General features: G+C 45.3%; 1 long non-coding RNA gene across 1 annotated transcript in view; it reads left to right on the forward strand.

Moving 5' to 3' along the window:
* The window catches only part of LOC117771743, a 37633-nt gene that overhangs the window by 291 nt on the left and 20373 nt on the right, over positions 1-16969 (forward strand). The gene's annotated exons all lie outside the window — the stretch shown is intronic.

Consider the following 16969-nt stretch of genomic DNA (forward strand, 5'->3'; position numbering starts at 1 on the left):
CCTGTGCTTATCGTGTGCTTATCATGACAAGTTGTATCGTGTGTGTGTTTGTTTGTTTTGGACACAAATGATGAATTATTCCGTGACGACAGCTGAACAGTTACGATGCTTTCATGCTGTTGACTTTTACAGCGCTGTAGTGTGAATATATGAGTGATGTTGGTGTTAGTTGGATTGATTACCTGTGTTATTGGCTGATTGGGAAACACTACACAGACGCTGTGTTTTCCAAACTGTGTCCGGCGGATCGCTGGGTTTGGATCCATCCATCATAGTCGACTTGCTGTGTGTTTGGAGTTGCCATGTTGGAGAAAGTCCTCATTATAGCTGGTGTGTGAAATCCTGACTCCTAGTTTTGACTTTTTGTCAGGCAAAGAAAACTAACCTGCATTTTTTACCATAATCATTGCATCAATTCCTACTTTTTGTTTTGTTTGTTCGTGTTCACCTCCACTAATCTTCATTATTGTCGCTTTACAATGACCAATAGAATCCAACATAGTTATACCATTGTGTATATAAAATTCTAAAATGTAGGGTTAGAGTTTACAAGTTTCAAACTAGTTTTTTTCTGTTTCTTCATTCCTCCAATGCAAAACGACCACTCTCCAAAGAGTATATCAAATGTGATAATTTTACATGATAAAATTGCTCCCCTGGACTCTTATGTCTAGGAAGTAACTTTCCAGAACTGCTGAGTCAAGGGACTATTTGTATAATTTTCCAAAATCCTGCCACTGAGCATAGACGCCTGTGTTTACCTGAGGCCAGGCCCTAAACCATAGGGTTATTAAGGGAAACATGGAAACTGATTGGGTGGAACTTGGGAGGAAAACCAGCCTCTCTATTTATGCCCAGCGATAATGGCTGAATTATTCATCCTGTGTGATGATTAATTAAAAAAGGCCCCAGGTCCTGTGGCAGGTACAGGCTGCCGAGGCACACACTGACATTCCCATGTGATGTGCAGAATGTGTCTGCCTCCGTCTGCCCTTCTCGTGCTTTTCTCTGCACGTCTTTAGGGAAGGTGCCCTCGCACACATTACATGCCTGTGCACCCAACACCCAGCCTAATTCACAAATAGCTACATGAGGTGAAAGACTAGATCCTGGTAATCGTACAAAAAAGCAGACACAGGGGTCAGGTCACATTTCCCAATAGTTTTCATCGTTTACTTCTGACTCTTTGGGAGTTTTAACCGTTCAACTAGTTCTAACTTATCTGGATTCGATGCATGAATATATGATTCTTACACAACTCTAGATTGTATGATATGCATATTGCAGTTTAGTTTGTAATCACAACCCACGTGTCACTGAAAGGAAAATGCAATGCTGCAGGGTTTGTATACCAGTAAGTTCCCACTCATGATTCATCTAGTTACAATTTAAACAATTAACTCATTCTCTCTTGCCTCATCACTTGTTATCTTAAAATCTATTCGAGCACCAGCAAGTCATTAATTAATTGTATCTTGAATTGTCAGTTACTGACAGGTCATCAATCAGTTTAGATGAATAATTCATTACTATTTAAGATGCCATCTGGGCCAGAGGTTAAAATACAATATTATTACAGGCAGAGTTGGAGATTATCAATATTAGTAGTTTGATTCCCCTGCTCCTGGATGCTCCTGTAAAGATGAGGCTGGAGGGTGCAATTTTCTATTTCTACATTTCTATCAAAAGAATAATTTTGATGAGAAACTCTGCAGCAAAAGTTGCGTCTTAAGCTGCCACTACTCTGGACATTTTCACTCTACATCTAGCCATTAAAACAATTTGTCTTTTCCTGATAATCCATTTGATTTAAATTTTAAATCGTAAAAGAATATTTAGACTGAAATAAGAGATGCAGGTTGATCCGTGTAGCAAAAAACTCCCACATGAAATTTTCTGTGTGCAACTGCAAAAGAAGGCTCTTCAACTACAGCTGTTAAAAGCCGACAGCGTCTGTGTGAGACGGCTCTTCCAGATTGTGAGATGCATTGTGTGTCTGTAACCAGTGGCTGGTTGTTGCCAGACTCAGGCAGGTAGGCGGGCAGGCAGCGGCTGTTGCATCCTCTGACCTAGTGTGGGCAGCTGGCAGTGGGCAGGACATGCCCTGTGGCAGTGCCAGAGGAAGGCCAGGAGGGCTGGGGTCTGGACCTGCTTGGGCCCCGCTAATGGAACGGGGCTGGGCCGCCCATATGGCAGTTGTGTGGAGGACTGGGAGCTCTGGAGGTTGGCATGTGGAGTCACCAGGCAGTCTCCCGTTAGATATTGAACAGGACAGGGCCATATACCTACATGATCACCCCAACACGAGAGTGTTATGGATGTGCTCGCTGATGTGGATGAAGGCACACCTGTACCAGAGGCTTCCATCTGCCTTTTAAAGGACTAGACTGTGTATTTTGTTTTATTGTAGAAACTGTTTCTCATTGTCAGGTGACAGATTCCCTTCCTCCCAGGCCCCTATAGCTGCAATTACAGCATCAATAACAACTTTGAAGTGTATACTGTGGTCGCACAGTAAAGCATTTGAGAGGAAATAAAAAAAAATTGGACTAGTTTTAACTAAACTAAAGTTAACAGGAGCATTGGGAATGGGATATTGTGATTTTTGTTTTTGCTTTAAAGAAGCTGTATCTCATAATGTTAAAGAAACAAACACACGGGGGAAAACAGAAACTTGAAGGAGGTAATTAAGGCATCTATGTTTTCAGTGATTATTTCAGGCATGTCTGAATAGGTTATTTTTCTTTCTGTAACTCCATTCAGTTCAAGAACTTGGTTGAATTGTCAATTTGGGCAAAAACATGCAAACCAAATGCTATGGAGTGCAACAATTATCTGGACAGATGTTCCCCAGTCAGATTTCTTGCTTCATTTGTGGCAGCTTCTCTTAGAGGGCCTCACCTTTTTTTGTTTCTGTGAATCTGTTCAACGAAAATCGTCCAGGTTAATGAACCGACAACTTGGAGAATGTCCTCTAGTTGGAGGTCAAGGAAAATTTGGTCTGCCAGGTTGTATGCAGCGTTAGCTCAGTTTTCACGAGCTGGCCAGATAAGGCTGTGTGTAGGCAATGAGGTGGACAGGGGGAGAGCGGTGTTGCCCACCAGACCTCTCTGGCATCAGACCGACCTGGCTCCTCTCTGAGCTGCGTGGGTTCAGGCGAAAGAGAGTCACATGGGACGGCCAGGGAGGGGTAAAGTGTGTTGGAGCAGGTTGCACTGTTAACAAATGTGTTCACATACTGTATAGAGATAATGCTTACCCTCTAGAATAACTCCTTGCTGACTGTACCACACAGGCTGCTGCAAACTGAGCTAAAATTACCACTTCAGGGAGACACTGGCAATTTGTTCTGCAAACCTAAAAAAGGGAGAAGGAGTGAAGGTAATTACGGTGGAAAAATACAGTTTGACGTTGCCCTGCCCTGGTTTTCCTGCTAATACTCTATTAAAAAGTGAGGCCAGACTTTTAAAACAGGTCACTCTTGCTAACCCTCCCTCCCATCTCAATTTCTTCCACCTCTCCCATTCTTCTCCTCCTCCTCCTCCTCCTCCTCCTTGTTCTCCTTACATCAACCTCCTCCCTGAATCTGGAACAAAAGCCACCTCTGCTGCCGCCACCTCCCCTTCCCAGCTCCCGCTTTTCCTTTTTATTGGTGACAGCTGCCGCGAAACAAACTCGCGGCGCGAGAGAAATGATGTGTCAGTGGAAGGTCCTTTAGCCCGTGCTGCTAATCTGTCACACGCCGTTTGTTGTTTACTGTTTCCTCCTGCTTACCGACTGGCCGGCAGTGTGCGCTGCGCAGTAATGGCGACAGATGCTGACCCGCAGAAGTGTGAATCTTGCCGATTTCTCCCTGCTGTCAACCTGTAAATTACAGCTATCGGGAGTAATTAGACCCGATAAAACCCTTCCAAGCCTCACCCCCCTTGACACACACACATGGACACAGACACACACCCTGCTCTGGCCTGACAATGACCTGCCATTATGAGAAGGAAACTGTTCTGTTTAAACTATTGTTCTAGTGGAATATCTTTGTACAGTCATAGAAAAAGACATTGGGGGCATATACCTTCAACATTGTGGCCTTTGTAAAAAAAATTCTCTGGTTAAATGTTTTTGTCTCTTATATGGGTCAAAGTGTGACATCTTTCTAAAGAACTCGTCATGACTTTGAGGACTCTACAGTCAATGCTGGCAGCAGCTCTGAAGTTGCAGAGGTGAAGCCGTCCATGGTGAACTGGCCTGGACTAATCTGCAGAAACTACCAATCGTCCTCTACTTATCCTCGCTAAGGTTTTGCGGGGTCAGTGGGGTCCTGGGCAAGTGGAGAAGTCGCCGTTGGGGTTACCTCTTCTTGGCCTGGCATCCGTGTTCAGCCTGCAGCCACCACGGAGACCACCACTGCCAAGCATGCTCTTAAAAGCAAGGCCTGTGCCCCTTTAAGTAACTTGCACGATACCAAAGGTCGCGCAGCCAGGTCTTGTCATCCTCTCCCCTACTCTCTGCCCTCCTCCTCCACCTCTTTCTCCAGCCCTCGGTGCCCACTTCCTGACCATCGAAGCCAATCACTTTCCAACCCCTCACCTCCTCCGCCGCCAAGGCCGAGCAGCAATCTGTCACCCGGGCACGACGAGATGCCACCCCGCCGGCCGCCTTCCGTACACTGCAGTAATGGCTTCTGGCAGCCCCAGAAAGATAAGTAACCGGCAAAAAGGCAGGAGAGAGGGATGAAGAGGGGGGAGGGCCTAGGGCCAGAGAGGAGGGGACCCTCGCTCACATTCAAGCTGCCCCCAGCTCGCCACTGCTCGACCCTCCTCTCCCCCTTTTGCCTCACCCCGCTTTGGCCTGGTCGCTTTGCACGATACTTCAGTGAATAAATGAGTCGTTTTAATCCGACTGACAAGCTGGCATTGCCCAGCCCTGCCCTCCATCTGTACTGGCGGCCAGCGCAGCAGCAGGCCCCGGGCAGCCCGATGTGCCAATCCAACACACAGCTTATCCTGGCTGTAGCTTCAGGGACAGAAGGGTTAGAGCTCTATGCGGCTGCTACCCTCTCCACCAAAAGAGCTATTTATATAAGAAAGGGATTAGCTGGTGGAAGCTTTGATGAACTGGAAAAAATTATGATTTGCTGCTATGTTGCTCTAGTGCTTGTTTGAAGTCGTTGTCCGTTTAAATGGAAACTGCAGTTTGTTTAGTGCTCTTGAGTGTGATAAAATAATGTCGGGGGCGCTTGCATTTTATTTCAAAGCAAATCTTAATTTTTAGAAGCACTTACGAGATTATTTAGATTTTTCCACATTTGCACTTGTCTCTGCAACAGATTAATGTGTTAAATCGGTGACCAAACACGACACCGAAAGTTAAACCTGCCTCCTTTTCATCTGTCCCCACCACTGAGGGGTTAATTTTGCTCTGTCATCACTGCCACCGCGAGTGGCCAAATGCACTATCACTCACGCCGTCCACTGTCCCGACTGAAAAAAAAAACCCAGAGGGAGATAAAAACACTTGGCCGCAGGAGGTGCTAAACCCTCTGCTCCATTTCCTCTCTCCACAAGCTCCTCTCCACTCCCTCTCTTGGCCATGTGTCACCTCCAAGTCGATTGGGAAGGGACCTGGTAACATTTGAGTGCCCAATTAAGCGCAGGGGCTCAGACCGGGCCCCCCTCTAGGTTCCGTTCAGGCACGTCACGATGAGCCGGCTGCCGTCGTCCCTGTGAACCACACACACACACACAGACACTCTCCCTCCATCCACTCATTCTTTTTCATGCTTACCCCCTCCGTCTGTGCTGCCTCTTTTTTCACACAAACACACTCTCCTCCCTGGTTAAAGATCCCCCACAGGTCTGTATGCAGCTTATCTTTGGAACAGGAGGTTATGACTGTTTGATCCATGGCCGACGAACCCGTTGCCAGTTATACACCGGGGCCTGGATGCTGCTTATTAACGGAAGGGGTCCTCCCACTGCGGCGCTGAGGATCTGAGAGCCTGGTGTTTTGCTTCTTTTGGTGGAAGATTAAGCGCTGTTTTCTTAAATTAGCCTGGAAAACATGAAGCATAAACATAAAAGAGAAAAAGCTTTATCCGCAAGGTCAACTAGGCGCTCATTATCACCCAGATTGAATAATTACTGAACTTAAGAAGTGCAGAAAAAAATAAAACAACAACTCAGAGTTGGTGCAGTCAGGCCTTTTGAAGTGTTAAAGGACTGCTTATTCCCTTAACTGCAGTGAAAGAGCATTGCTGGATAATTTAGGTTACAGGCTCGGCGGTGACAGCTGGGCAGTATTGAAAGCCAAACCAAATCGACATAAATCACAGACTTTTTTTTTTTCAATAAGTAGGTTAATATCTCAGAATGGTGTTTAATGTTTTATTCAGAGCTGAAGCAGGGACAGTGAGAAGGGATGCAAGTGTTTTTTGAATGCGGACGGGAAGCTGAGGTTTGGGCAAGATTTGCCGTCTCCCTGCGGTTGCCTCAGAGCTCACCGGCCCGGTTGAAGGAGCGCGAGAACTACCCTCGCCCCTCTTGAGCTCTCTCCATATTAAACAAGTGCTTTGTAAGTGTACCGTCATTACTATTCATCACAAATAAATACTTAAGCACTGAGAGCTTAGCACCCTGCTGCTTTACAGTTATCCATTATTTCTGTCACCTGCTTGTCCTTTTTCTGTCTCCTCCCTCCTCTTCCCCCTTTTTTTTGCGACTGAATGTTCCAGTGCCCTTCAACTCAGTAGTGTGCTGGGAGGGAGCTGGTGGCTAGTGCCCATGTGCCAAGCCTCGCTGCTTTGTGTCCCACATTCCCTGCCCTCACCTGAGGCCTTGCCCCTGCAGGGGAGCAGGGCCAGAGGCTTTATTGTGCTCCATGCTTGTCCCAAGACGATGCCCTTCCACTGTTTTTCACTTTTTCACCTCTGCACTCCCACACAAACACACCTCAAGTTCAAACACCAAGTCCACTCCTGCCCCAGGAATCGGGGCAAAAGTCCACTGCGCCCCGTCCTCTGCGGCGGGCTTTTTTGGAAGGTGATACGCTTCTTTTTCCTCTTGCCACGGTGCTTAGCGGGCTGGCTGGCTCCGGTGCAACGCGGCGTGTGCTGGCGTAGACTGAGCCTGGGCCAGTGTGCTCAGGAGCTGATGAATTGCAGTTGAGATGTGGGGCGGCAGCCGGCGAGGAGCTCCAGCGAGCGGCCGTCACGCACCATCACCGTCTGCTTGTGTGATGAGGGAAATCGGAGAGACAGCACTGACAACTTAATTTAACACCAGATCTGGAGGAAGCCAGAGTGCCACTGCGCTCTGGATAATTGATAACTCTGCCACCGCGCCATACCTTGCCTCACCTCGTGGCCACCACACCTCTGCTCTCATCGTCTACCCAGATCAGTTGTGCACACATTACTGTATATATAGAGTTTAAAGCTTGTCGGACTGTTTTACACGATTAGAATGCTTATTCACCCCAGATGCAAGTGTGGCAAAAGTGAAAACGATGTAAGGTCGTCAATGGTGAGCCGAGTTTAGTTTTTTTTGCTTTGTCCTTTGTCACAAAGACCAACTCTTCATTTGTTTTCAATACCTGGTGCCCCATTAACCTGTCCTCAAAAAGTTTTCCTACCACTTTTTTATATTTTTTTGCTGCGTTCTCCCTTTAAAATATGATAATTCCAGTTAGGACACTGTCTCTTTATTGTCCTGACTGCGATGCTGAAATATCCTTGAGCTGTGGTGGTGCTTGGCGCTGCGGGGGGGGGGGATCGCGTTGTCTGGATCTCCTTCACAGGCTGTTGGAGGCTGCTGAGCAGGAGCCCGGTTGACTGGTAATGCCTATTAATTACTAATACAAACTGCTAATTAGCAGACCAAACACTGGCATCTGTACAGTTTGTTTTCCCTGCAGCGATGATATTGAGTTCTGACACAAAGAGGCAATAAACCTGAGCTGCCTGACGCTTGTCAGAATTAAAGGGGACTTGCTGCTAAGCATACAGTGCATGGTGCCAGGATCGTGTACCAGAGAGGTCGAATAAACCTGAGATCCACATTATAGGGATGAGGTGGTACGTGGCCGGGTGTAGGATCGGCACAAGACACAGTACTTTTAGTTAAGTGCACTGCTGAGTAAATTTTTTTAGGCACACCTTGTCTATTTCAAGAATTTTAGAGAGAAGTATTGTATTTCTCCTCAGCGTTTGTCTACACCGTTTGCTGCTGATAAATGATTTTTATAATCCAGTACTTTTAATTTTACTAACAGCACTTTATTACAGCTACTTTAGCTAAGTGTAAGGATTTAAATGGTTCTCCTTTTCCTTGGGAAGACTGACTGCATATCTGACTACATATTTTTTTTGTCCTTACCGAAAATATAATCATACAAGAGACGTTGATCATGACAACCTTCAAAACATTGGCAGCGATCACTCATTCTCCAGTTTGTGGTTATTGCTTGAGCTTCACCGAACCTTTGAGTGCCATCAAAAGGCCTCAACCGGTTACTCTGAGCCAAGACGAGATGCCATCCCACGATGCCACCCCACACTCCTCTCACACACACACAAAAAATGAATAATCGGCCACAAAGTGTCAGCCAGCCTTAATCCCCTTTTAATTTCCTTGTGGGGCCTGCGCCAGCCAAGGCTCTGGCTGCGGCGTGAAGGTGGCCGCTGACGGCAGCATGGCCGCGGTGACAGGCAGGCATGCAGCACAGGCCTGGGGGTCTTTACTGGGATCCAAGCAAAGAAAATACAATAACCGCGCACTGCCACCACTGTTTGCCTTATACTTGAGCAGGATTTAGGTCCCCCCAGCACTCTGTCACAAGTATGTGACACACACACACACACACAGGATTGTCATGCTACCAGACTGAGCTGCGGACACACTGTATGTTCTTCTTCTCTCCGCTTACCTCATGAGGCTGTGCGCACACACACACACACACACACACACACACACACACACACACACACACACACACACACACACCTACATGCATATATTAAGCATGTGCTCCGGCACTCAAGCACACCCCTGGTAATACTACTCTCGATGAGGCTATTTATATCTTAATTTATACAGGTTGGTCTCGTTGTCGGGGTCATCACCACACATCTGCCCAATCCCAGGCAATCCCACAATGCCCAGAGTATTATCTCCTTTTGAACAGCAATTTATTTTCCCCCCCTCCTCACTGTTATTCCAAAGTAAAAGGTCCTTTCATTAAAATGTATGCTGTCACTATGCAGCCGGGCGCACTGGAAAAGGGCAGCCGGCGGACGGCATTCACTCCCCGTTCACGTAATGAAAGGCGTAAAGCAGGAACGAGGTGCCGGCTGTGGAGAACGGTGCACGTCTTTGTAACACATTTGCCCGAGAGGTGGGTTCAGCGGAACAAAATGGAGAGGGTTAACTTTATTCTGGCAGATGAAGGAATTTTTCATGACATTTACACACAGCAGGGATTTCTCCCCGGGAGCAGCCTCATAACACTTGACTACACAGCATATGAGCAGTGGCATATGTATTAAGTGTACAAAATATTAAAAGTGGCTCTTTGTTCCACTTGGAAGAAGCTATACACTCTTTTAATGATGCTATCGGCTAAATTTGTCACAGTGAAGAGATGTGTTTTGAGTACATATTGTTGGGAGGCCGTTGTGTCACATGGTCCCTCGATGTCGGATTTCTTGTTGGGAACGATTAACAAGAACTTGTGCAGAATCCCTAATTTCCTGAGTGTCGGCAATTGTCGTCCACTAGAGGGGAGTGGAGTACATTTTTCAGCTTTTCCATGTTTTGCTCATTGAATGTAGGAGCACGACCGATATAAAAATCACCAATATAAGATTTTTACAGACATATTTGTATCAGCGTTTATGTTTACCTGTATTCAAGTTTTTATATTACAGAATAATAATTTGTTTAAAAAGAAATGGCTAAATTATATATCAAGCTTACGATTTATTCTAGAAATTGACATTTGTCTCAGAAATCTAGTTTTCTATAGATTTTAGTAAATTGTGGTAGAAAATGTGTCTCTTCTAGGAAACGAAAACAATCAATCAGGGTTGAAACAGTTGACGGATCAATTAGTTAACTGACAGATAATTAAATGGCAACAGTTTCTGTGATCGGTTAATTGCTTAAACCTTTAATAAGCAAAGTTTCCCGACATTTCTTTACTTGTGAGAAACTGTAATATTGTTTGGTTTTGGATAGACATTTTTTAAGATGTCACCTTTCGGCTTTAAAAAATGTGATAGGCATTATTCACCGTCTTCTGCTATCTGCAAACTACAGGGTTGAATATGAATTGAAAATATAGTCGATTAAATAATAATCATTACTTGCTGGCGGGAAGTCATTTATCAAGTAAAACAAGTATTGTCATTGCCGGTGGCTCCAGCTTCTCCAACATGAAGATTTGCCGCTTTTCTTTCATTGTAAATTAAACATCTCTGAGTTTTCAATTGGGGGGGGGAAAGATTTAAGGACATCACCTTGGGCTTTGGGGAACCTGTTTCTGTTCTTTTCTATATTCTGATGTTTTATAGATTAAATGATTATTCAATTAACTGACAGATGATTCCATAATGAAAATGATCACCAGTTGCAGCCATGTGAGAATGTTTCTCCTCTTAAATTTATATGAAAGCATCTGCTATGTTGTTTGATTATGAATAAAGCGCTCTAAGTGGAAAAGAGAATATTAAAAGTGTCTCCACTGTCTGTCTATAAGGGATTTTTTTTTCCAATCGTCAATTCTCACAGCAAAGGTCTTTATGGCAACATAAGGGGTTAGCCTAGATTTCCAATCCAGTCTCATTTAAGGCTAATTCCTGTGTGGGTCTGGGTGTTTGATCCCATTGCCCATCTGAAGTAATTAAAGGGTTATTAGTAAACAGATATTCACGCTCGCTCGCTCTTGCCAACTGTTTCATGCCATCTGCTGCCGGCGCACGTGCTTTGACATTGGAAATATGCTGCTGAACTGACACGGGTGTTTCAACGCATAGGGAATGAACCGAGCTTTCATCAAGTCTAAACACAGTCAAACAGTGTCATATTGTCTGTGTGTGTGTGTGTGTGTGTGTGTGTGTGTGACGGTGTGTGTGTGTTTGTGTGTTGTAGAGAATAAAACAGGATGAGCAGGAAATTATAACCCCGCTCGTGCTATTTTAAACCTGCTTGTTAATTTCAATCCTTTTTTAACTGGCTCCAGTTTTGATACCAGCCGGCCACTATTCTTATATTTCATCTCCACACCTCCTCCTCTCTCTCTCTTCTTCTACTCTCTCTCTCTCTCCCCTCTCTGGCTCCTGCTCTGTCCTCCTGTCTGTTTTTATCCCTTTTTTATTTTCAGTAATATAGAAGGGATTAACCCTGCCGGCCCCTGGGTGGTTACTGTTTCATTTTATTCTTATTAAAATCTTAAGAACCTGCTTTATTATTCCTGTTTGATACCACTTCAATAATCCTCTCCCTGGCTCTGTGTGTGTATAAGTGTGTGTGTGTGTGTTTGCGCGTGTGTGTATGTGTGCGTGAGTGTGTGTGGCACGCAGCCACAGACCCATAGGTGAGCTTTGTGATGGATTTGGGCTGTGATGGTTTGGGCTGGCAGGAAGACCAAGACACATTACACAAATTTTAATCACGCGTGTGCAACACATAGACGCACAAACACAATATTCTGCTTGCGTGTGAAATCCTGCAGTTTATTTCTTCTACACGTTTAAACCTTAAAAGCATCGTGAAATGACACGTTGTACATTACAACTAATTGTCTCATGTGTTTTTCTGTAACATGTTCTGACAGACACTAGTTTCTTTTTTTTCTTCTCCCCCAGTCCGTGTTGAGATGGCTATTACCGCTGATGGGTCTCTAGTGTTTGCTGTGATCTTTCTTACAGCGTGCTGCATTGATTTTGTGAAACCTCTGATAAATCCCAGACAGGAACTAGACAGGAGTGTTGTCACAGCAAAGCTTCCCTGGATCACGCCGTGATTTCTCTCTGCAGCTTCACTGACCCGGGGAGGTTTATTTAGAGAAGCGGTGCAGAGTGGCACTGCTAGGTGCTGTCTGTTAGTGTTTCATTACATCTGCTGAGAAACGCATTCAACCTCCATTTAAACATCAGCATGGGAGAGAGGAGGCATTGTAGTTGGAATTACTCGCGTTGAATCTTTATTTTTGATTTTATGTGCATATGCATGAGGGAAGAAACGACCCCTGTGGTAGCTCTTGCTCTTGTGTAGTTTCAGCGCCATATATGAGCAAGCAAATGAAGGGGGGGGGGGGGGAAAAGGAATGAATTCAGCTTTAATTTGATCCTGCAAGAGGAATAGCTGATGTGATGTTAACCTATCATTTAGTATGCTTTTGGAGAGCATCTGTCCAAGTCCAGCTGTAAGCTTTTCAACCTGGACACCAATCATCCCTTCATTAAAGGAGTGATACTGTTCAAGTGGCTCCGCAGGCAGCCGGCAGCGCAGAGGATTACACTATCGACTCAGCGAAAGGTCAACATTATTTGATTTTCTCAAAGGTTGCTATTTATACCTATTTATTGACTGCCATTTTCTCATAACTATACGTGTGAGCGAGCGGGAAACGGCGCACATATTCATTTTCCCGCCTTTGTCCCCCCCCCACGTTTGAGAGTCGTCTGCAAGAGTGTGTGCATTCTAATTTCTCATTTACGATGCATTAAATTCAGATGAGGGGATTGTTGGGGACAAAGCTGATCAAGCTGTGCGAGATGAATCAGAAATTGAACCAAAGTGTTTCATTAAGAGCTGTTGGCTGGCTGCTAAGACAACACAGGGGTTTAATCCCCCTCTTACTCCCTCTCTCCTTCCTTTACTTTCTCTTTTTTTACTCTCTATTCTTTTCATTACTCACATTATCTACAAGTGGATTTTTGCTCTTTTCAACTCCTCTTTCTTCCTCAATTTCTGCTTCTCTTTCCTCCTCTCTTTCTCCGAGGCCTGTGAGAACACCACCTCCTTGCAAACATAGACATAACCAAACCCCCCCCCCCCCCCCCCCCCCCTCATCCTCGTTCTCCTCCACCTCTTGCCTGTGCACCGGGGTCACTCCGTCAAAATGACTCTTTTTATTACAGTTCATAAACAGCGGCTCCCCTGGCGGCCCGGGGAAATTTCACATAAACTTTGATCAAACAGACGTTAGCCTCGCTGGTCCTCAGCCGCCCCTCTCCACGTGTGAAAATAGCTCCGCTCAATCACAGGCAGAGAAAACACGCCGAAAACAGTGCAAATAGCAAGGCAGTCACTGATATATCAAGTCATTATTGACCGGAACACCTGGGGAATAGATCTCATATAAAAACAATAAGTTACTCTTTGCCTTTTTTCCTTCCTCCTCCTCCCCCTCTGCCCTCCCCTCTCTTAGCGGAGGCAGAAATGTGAGGCGATGCCCTGGCAGTAAACTTTGTGGTTTAAAATTAATCGCTTGGAGGGGGAGCTCAGGTGAGCGATCCAAAAAATGATAAAGGTATCCGAAATAAAAAAGCAACAGTTGATTTAACCGTGTGTGCGTACAGACACTGGGATACAGTGGCTCCTCGCAGCCTCATCATCCTCTCCATCTTGTTTAGTGGAGCTGTCAGGGCGGGTTTCTCTCAGCGTCGAGGGCTCGCAGTGCTCCCTTGTTGGTAATCGTGGTGGAGGCTCGCTCTAATGGAGATGAGCAGCAGGAAAGCAGCACACTGTTTTGTTGTTTAGTCGGGCTCTCAGGGTTTAGTGCTCCTGCTGCTTTTCATGACTGTAGCTTAAAAATCCAAACAGGGCAAGGTTATAGATAATCTGATGCTCCCTATGTAAAACCTCACACTTGTTTGTCAGCTGCTTAAATAAACAGAACATGATATTATTCAGTGTTTAATCCTTCAAATAGTAATTGTTTATTATCTTAATTTCCTAAGATATTCTACACATTGAAAAATATCTGTAAAAATCTTACATTTCATTGTCATTTCCCGGAAATCACTGAACTGCTTTGACACCAAAATCTGGAAGATGAAAATGATATTGAGATAATGACAGCAGCTGATAACAAATCAGTTGATATTGAATGGGATTGAACCACTGGCCTTCTGGTAAGAGGACGACCGCTCTACCCCCTCAGCCACAACCTCCTCACTGTGCTTACGCAATGCATAAGTAATATGCTTATAATAATACAAAATATATATAATAAATTAAAAAAATATATTTGACAATTTGGGAACTATAGTTTATGTTTATGAAGTCTTGTCATTTTACTGATTGGACCCTCGATAAATTTGATATCGTCTTGGGTGTTTTATATATTTTTTTTCATATGTGTATAAACACAATTTAACCTCGTGACACTTGAGAGTATTTGGATCAGTTTTCACTTAAGAACTTTTTTTCCACCTCAGTGCTCGTGTTAAAAGTGAAAGTGGCTCTTTTTGTTCTATTTTTGTTTACGTTTAAAAGTCCCTTCTGTCTGAAATACCTAAAATAGCTAATTTTGGAAAACAAGCTGCACATCCTGTGTGTGTGTGTGTGTGTGTGTGTGTGTGTGTGTGTGTGTGTGTGTGTGTGTGTGTGTGTGTGTGTGTGTGTGTGTGTGTGTGTGTGTGTGTGTGTGTGTGTGTGTGTGTGTGTGTGTGTGTGTGTGTGTGTGTGTGTGTGTGTGTCCTCACCTCACTGTAGCCGCTCCGCTTGGGTCCTCATATCAGCCCGGTTTATCTTCCCCACCCCCCACTGACTCCTCACCTTTCTCTCCGCTGCATCTTAAGACTCAACCTCCCCTTTCTTTAATACTCTGTTAGCCGCACCAATTACTCCATCTCTCCGAGCCATCTCTCTTTTTCTCTCCCCCCTGCCTCCCCCTCTTCTGCTAATCCGGTCCCGGGCCTAATTGAAGGGGACAGCAGCTCTGCAGGGTCACGCGCTGACGTGGCGATAAAACGGAGAGCCCCGGGAAGCAAGTGACACGTCTCTAACATCCTGATCAGCTCGCCATATACACATATATTTATATCTACCCAGCTGCTGTTATTTCCTCAGCCCTCTTTTCCACTTCTCCCTCTTCTCCTCTTCCTCCTCCCCGGGGTCAGGATCCAACCTGGAGCCAGAAGCAGTCTGCAAATTGTCAGAGAGAAGCCCAGAAGAAGAAATGGTGGCTCAGTGCCTCTAGTTCATTATGACTTAGGATGTGAGTTAGGCAGCAGTATGTGTTGACATTGTCATTGTTATCACGGGAACATCTGTGTACAGCCTGTCAGAGGTGTGTGTGTGTGGCAGTGTGTGCGACTGTGCTCAAAGCGAGGAGGACATGTTTGTGTGCCTGCATGCATATACATACTGCAGACGCATGTGCTCCCTGTGCATCTTTTTTTTTTTTTTCCTTCCTCTGTTTTTCATGTGTCCATGTGGAGGCTGATGGTTCCAGGTTTGGATGGCGGTGTCTTGGCACCCGCGGGTCTGCTGAGACCTGCCTCTGTGCAGGATCAAGGGGTGCAGGGGGCTGCTGCCGCGCCCAGCCAGCCTGACTGCACGCCAGCTGCAATCCCTAATGCCTCCGCCACATCCTTGGCAGGCGGCGCTCCCTGCCCTTTTCCTCCCTCGCTCGTCGCCTTGGCAAAACTGGAAGCTCTTTGCATTTTCACTAGAAGGGATTTTCTACCGCTGCTTCATCCTCTCCACGCCTCAGGATATGTGACATACATTAATGCCATTAGATGATGGTGTTTGACTGCTGGGCACACGATTAGACAAGATTTCACATCGGCCTTTAAATCTGCTAAAACTGTGGGTTGATGGGTAATTACACTGGAAGTAATTGCATAATATGTGAGAAACCAAGCAGGATGCAGAGGCGGATTATGAATCCTGCCGCAGAGCTGTGCAGAAACATGTTTGATGTGCTGGATTTTTATAGGGAGTCTGTTTATCTTTGTACTTGTGTCAGTGTTTACAAATATGTTAGAAATATTTTGTATGGCTCATGGTGTTTGTCCTTTACTGTGTGTAACAGGATGTTGATATTCTTAGGAAAAAGTGTTATGAGAGCAGTCAGGAAAAGTTGATTCCCATAAACAGGCTAACTTGACACATCTGTCGTGTGAAGCACTTGAATCACTATTTACTGTTTTGCAAATTTCCACTGCACATCACAACCTGTGTTTTTCCTTCTTTTTTTTTTGTTGTGTATATTTTTATTATTCTCTGGCAAGTGGGAGAATTTGTTGTGTTTTCTTGGGGTGTTATTGTGGTGGAGTTTGGGGACTGTCAAAGGGACGCCGGCGCAGCACAGTTAAACTGGGACTCTCAGTACCCATCAGGCTCCTGTGAGCCTTTTGTGAAGACAACACCACAGAAGGCGCCTTCCAGAGAAAGCGTCACATCCAGTTAGCAGACACCCGGCGCGCTAAAGAGGTTAAACTGCTGCGCCTGGCACAGCCAATTGTATTGATAACCGTTTGAAGCTGGTTTTCTCTCCTACCTGGCATCACGCTTCACACACTTTATTCGGTTTGCCACTCCAGACAAACTTCAAACCGGGGAGAGTCTGTTTTCCTCCACTCAGGTGTATATAGGTGACGGTGTATCTGTGCTCTAGGTATTCCTTATGTTGTGAGGACCTAAATATGTTTGCACATTACGGGGACTCGTCCTCCGTATGGGGCCCACAACGTAAAGGTGGAGACATGGGTTTAAGATAAGGTTAAGTTTAAGGTAAGCTGTTTAAAATAACAGTAAGTCTCCAGTAAGTGTATGTCAATGTAGCGTGCTCTGAAGTCATGGAGACACGGCGGTGTGTTTGTGTGTTTGTGTGTGTGTGTGTCTGTGTGTGTGTGTGCGGAGCCAGGGGCCTTCGCTGCTGTTTGTTTGTGCTGCCTCCGTTCTATAATCCAGCCCTCTGATCTCCCAGACAACATGCCTCCAAATTCCTCTGCCGT

The sequence above is a fragment of the Hippoglossus hippoglossus genome, chromosome 12, assembly GCF_009819705.1.
Source record: "Hippoglossus hippoglossus isolate fHipHip1 chromosome 12, fHipHip1.pri, whole genome shotgun sequence".
Lineage (NCBI taxonomy): Eukaryota > Metazoa > Chordata > Actinopteri > Pleuronectiformes > Pleuronectidae > Hippoglossus > Hippoglossus hippoglossus.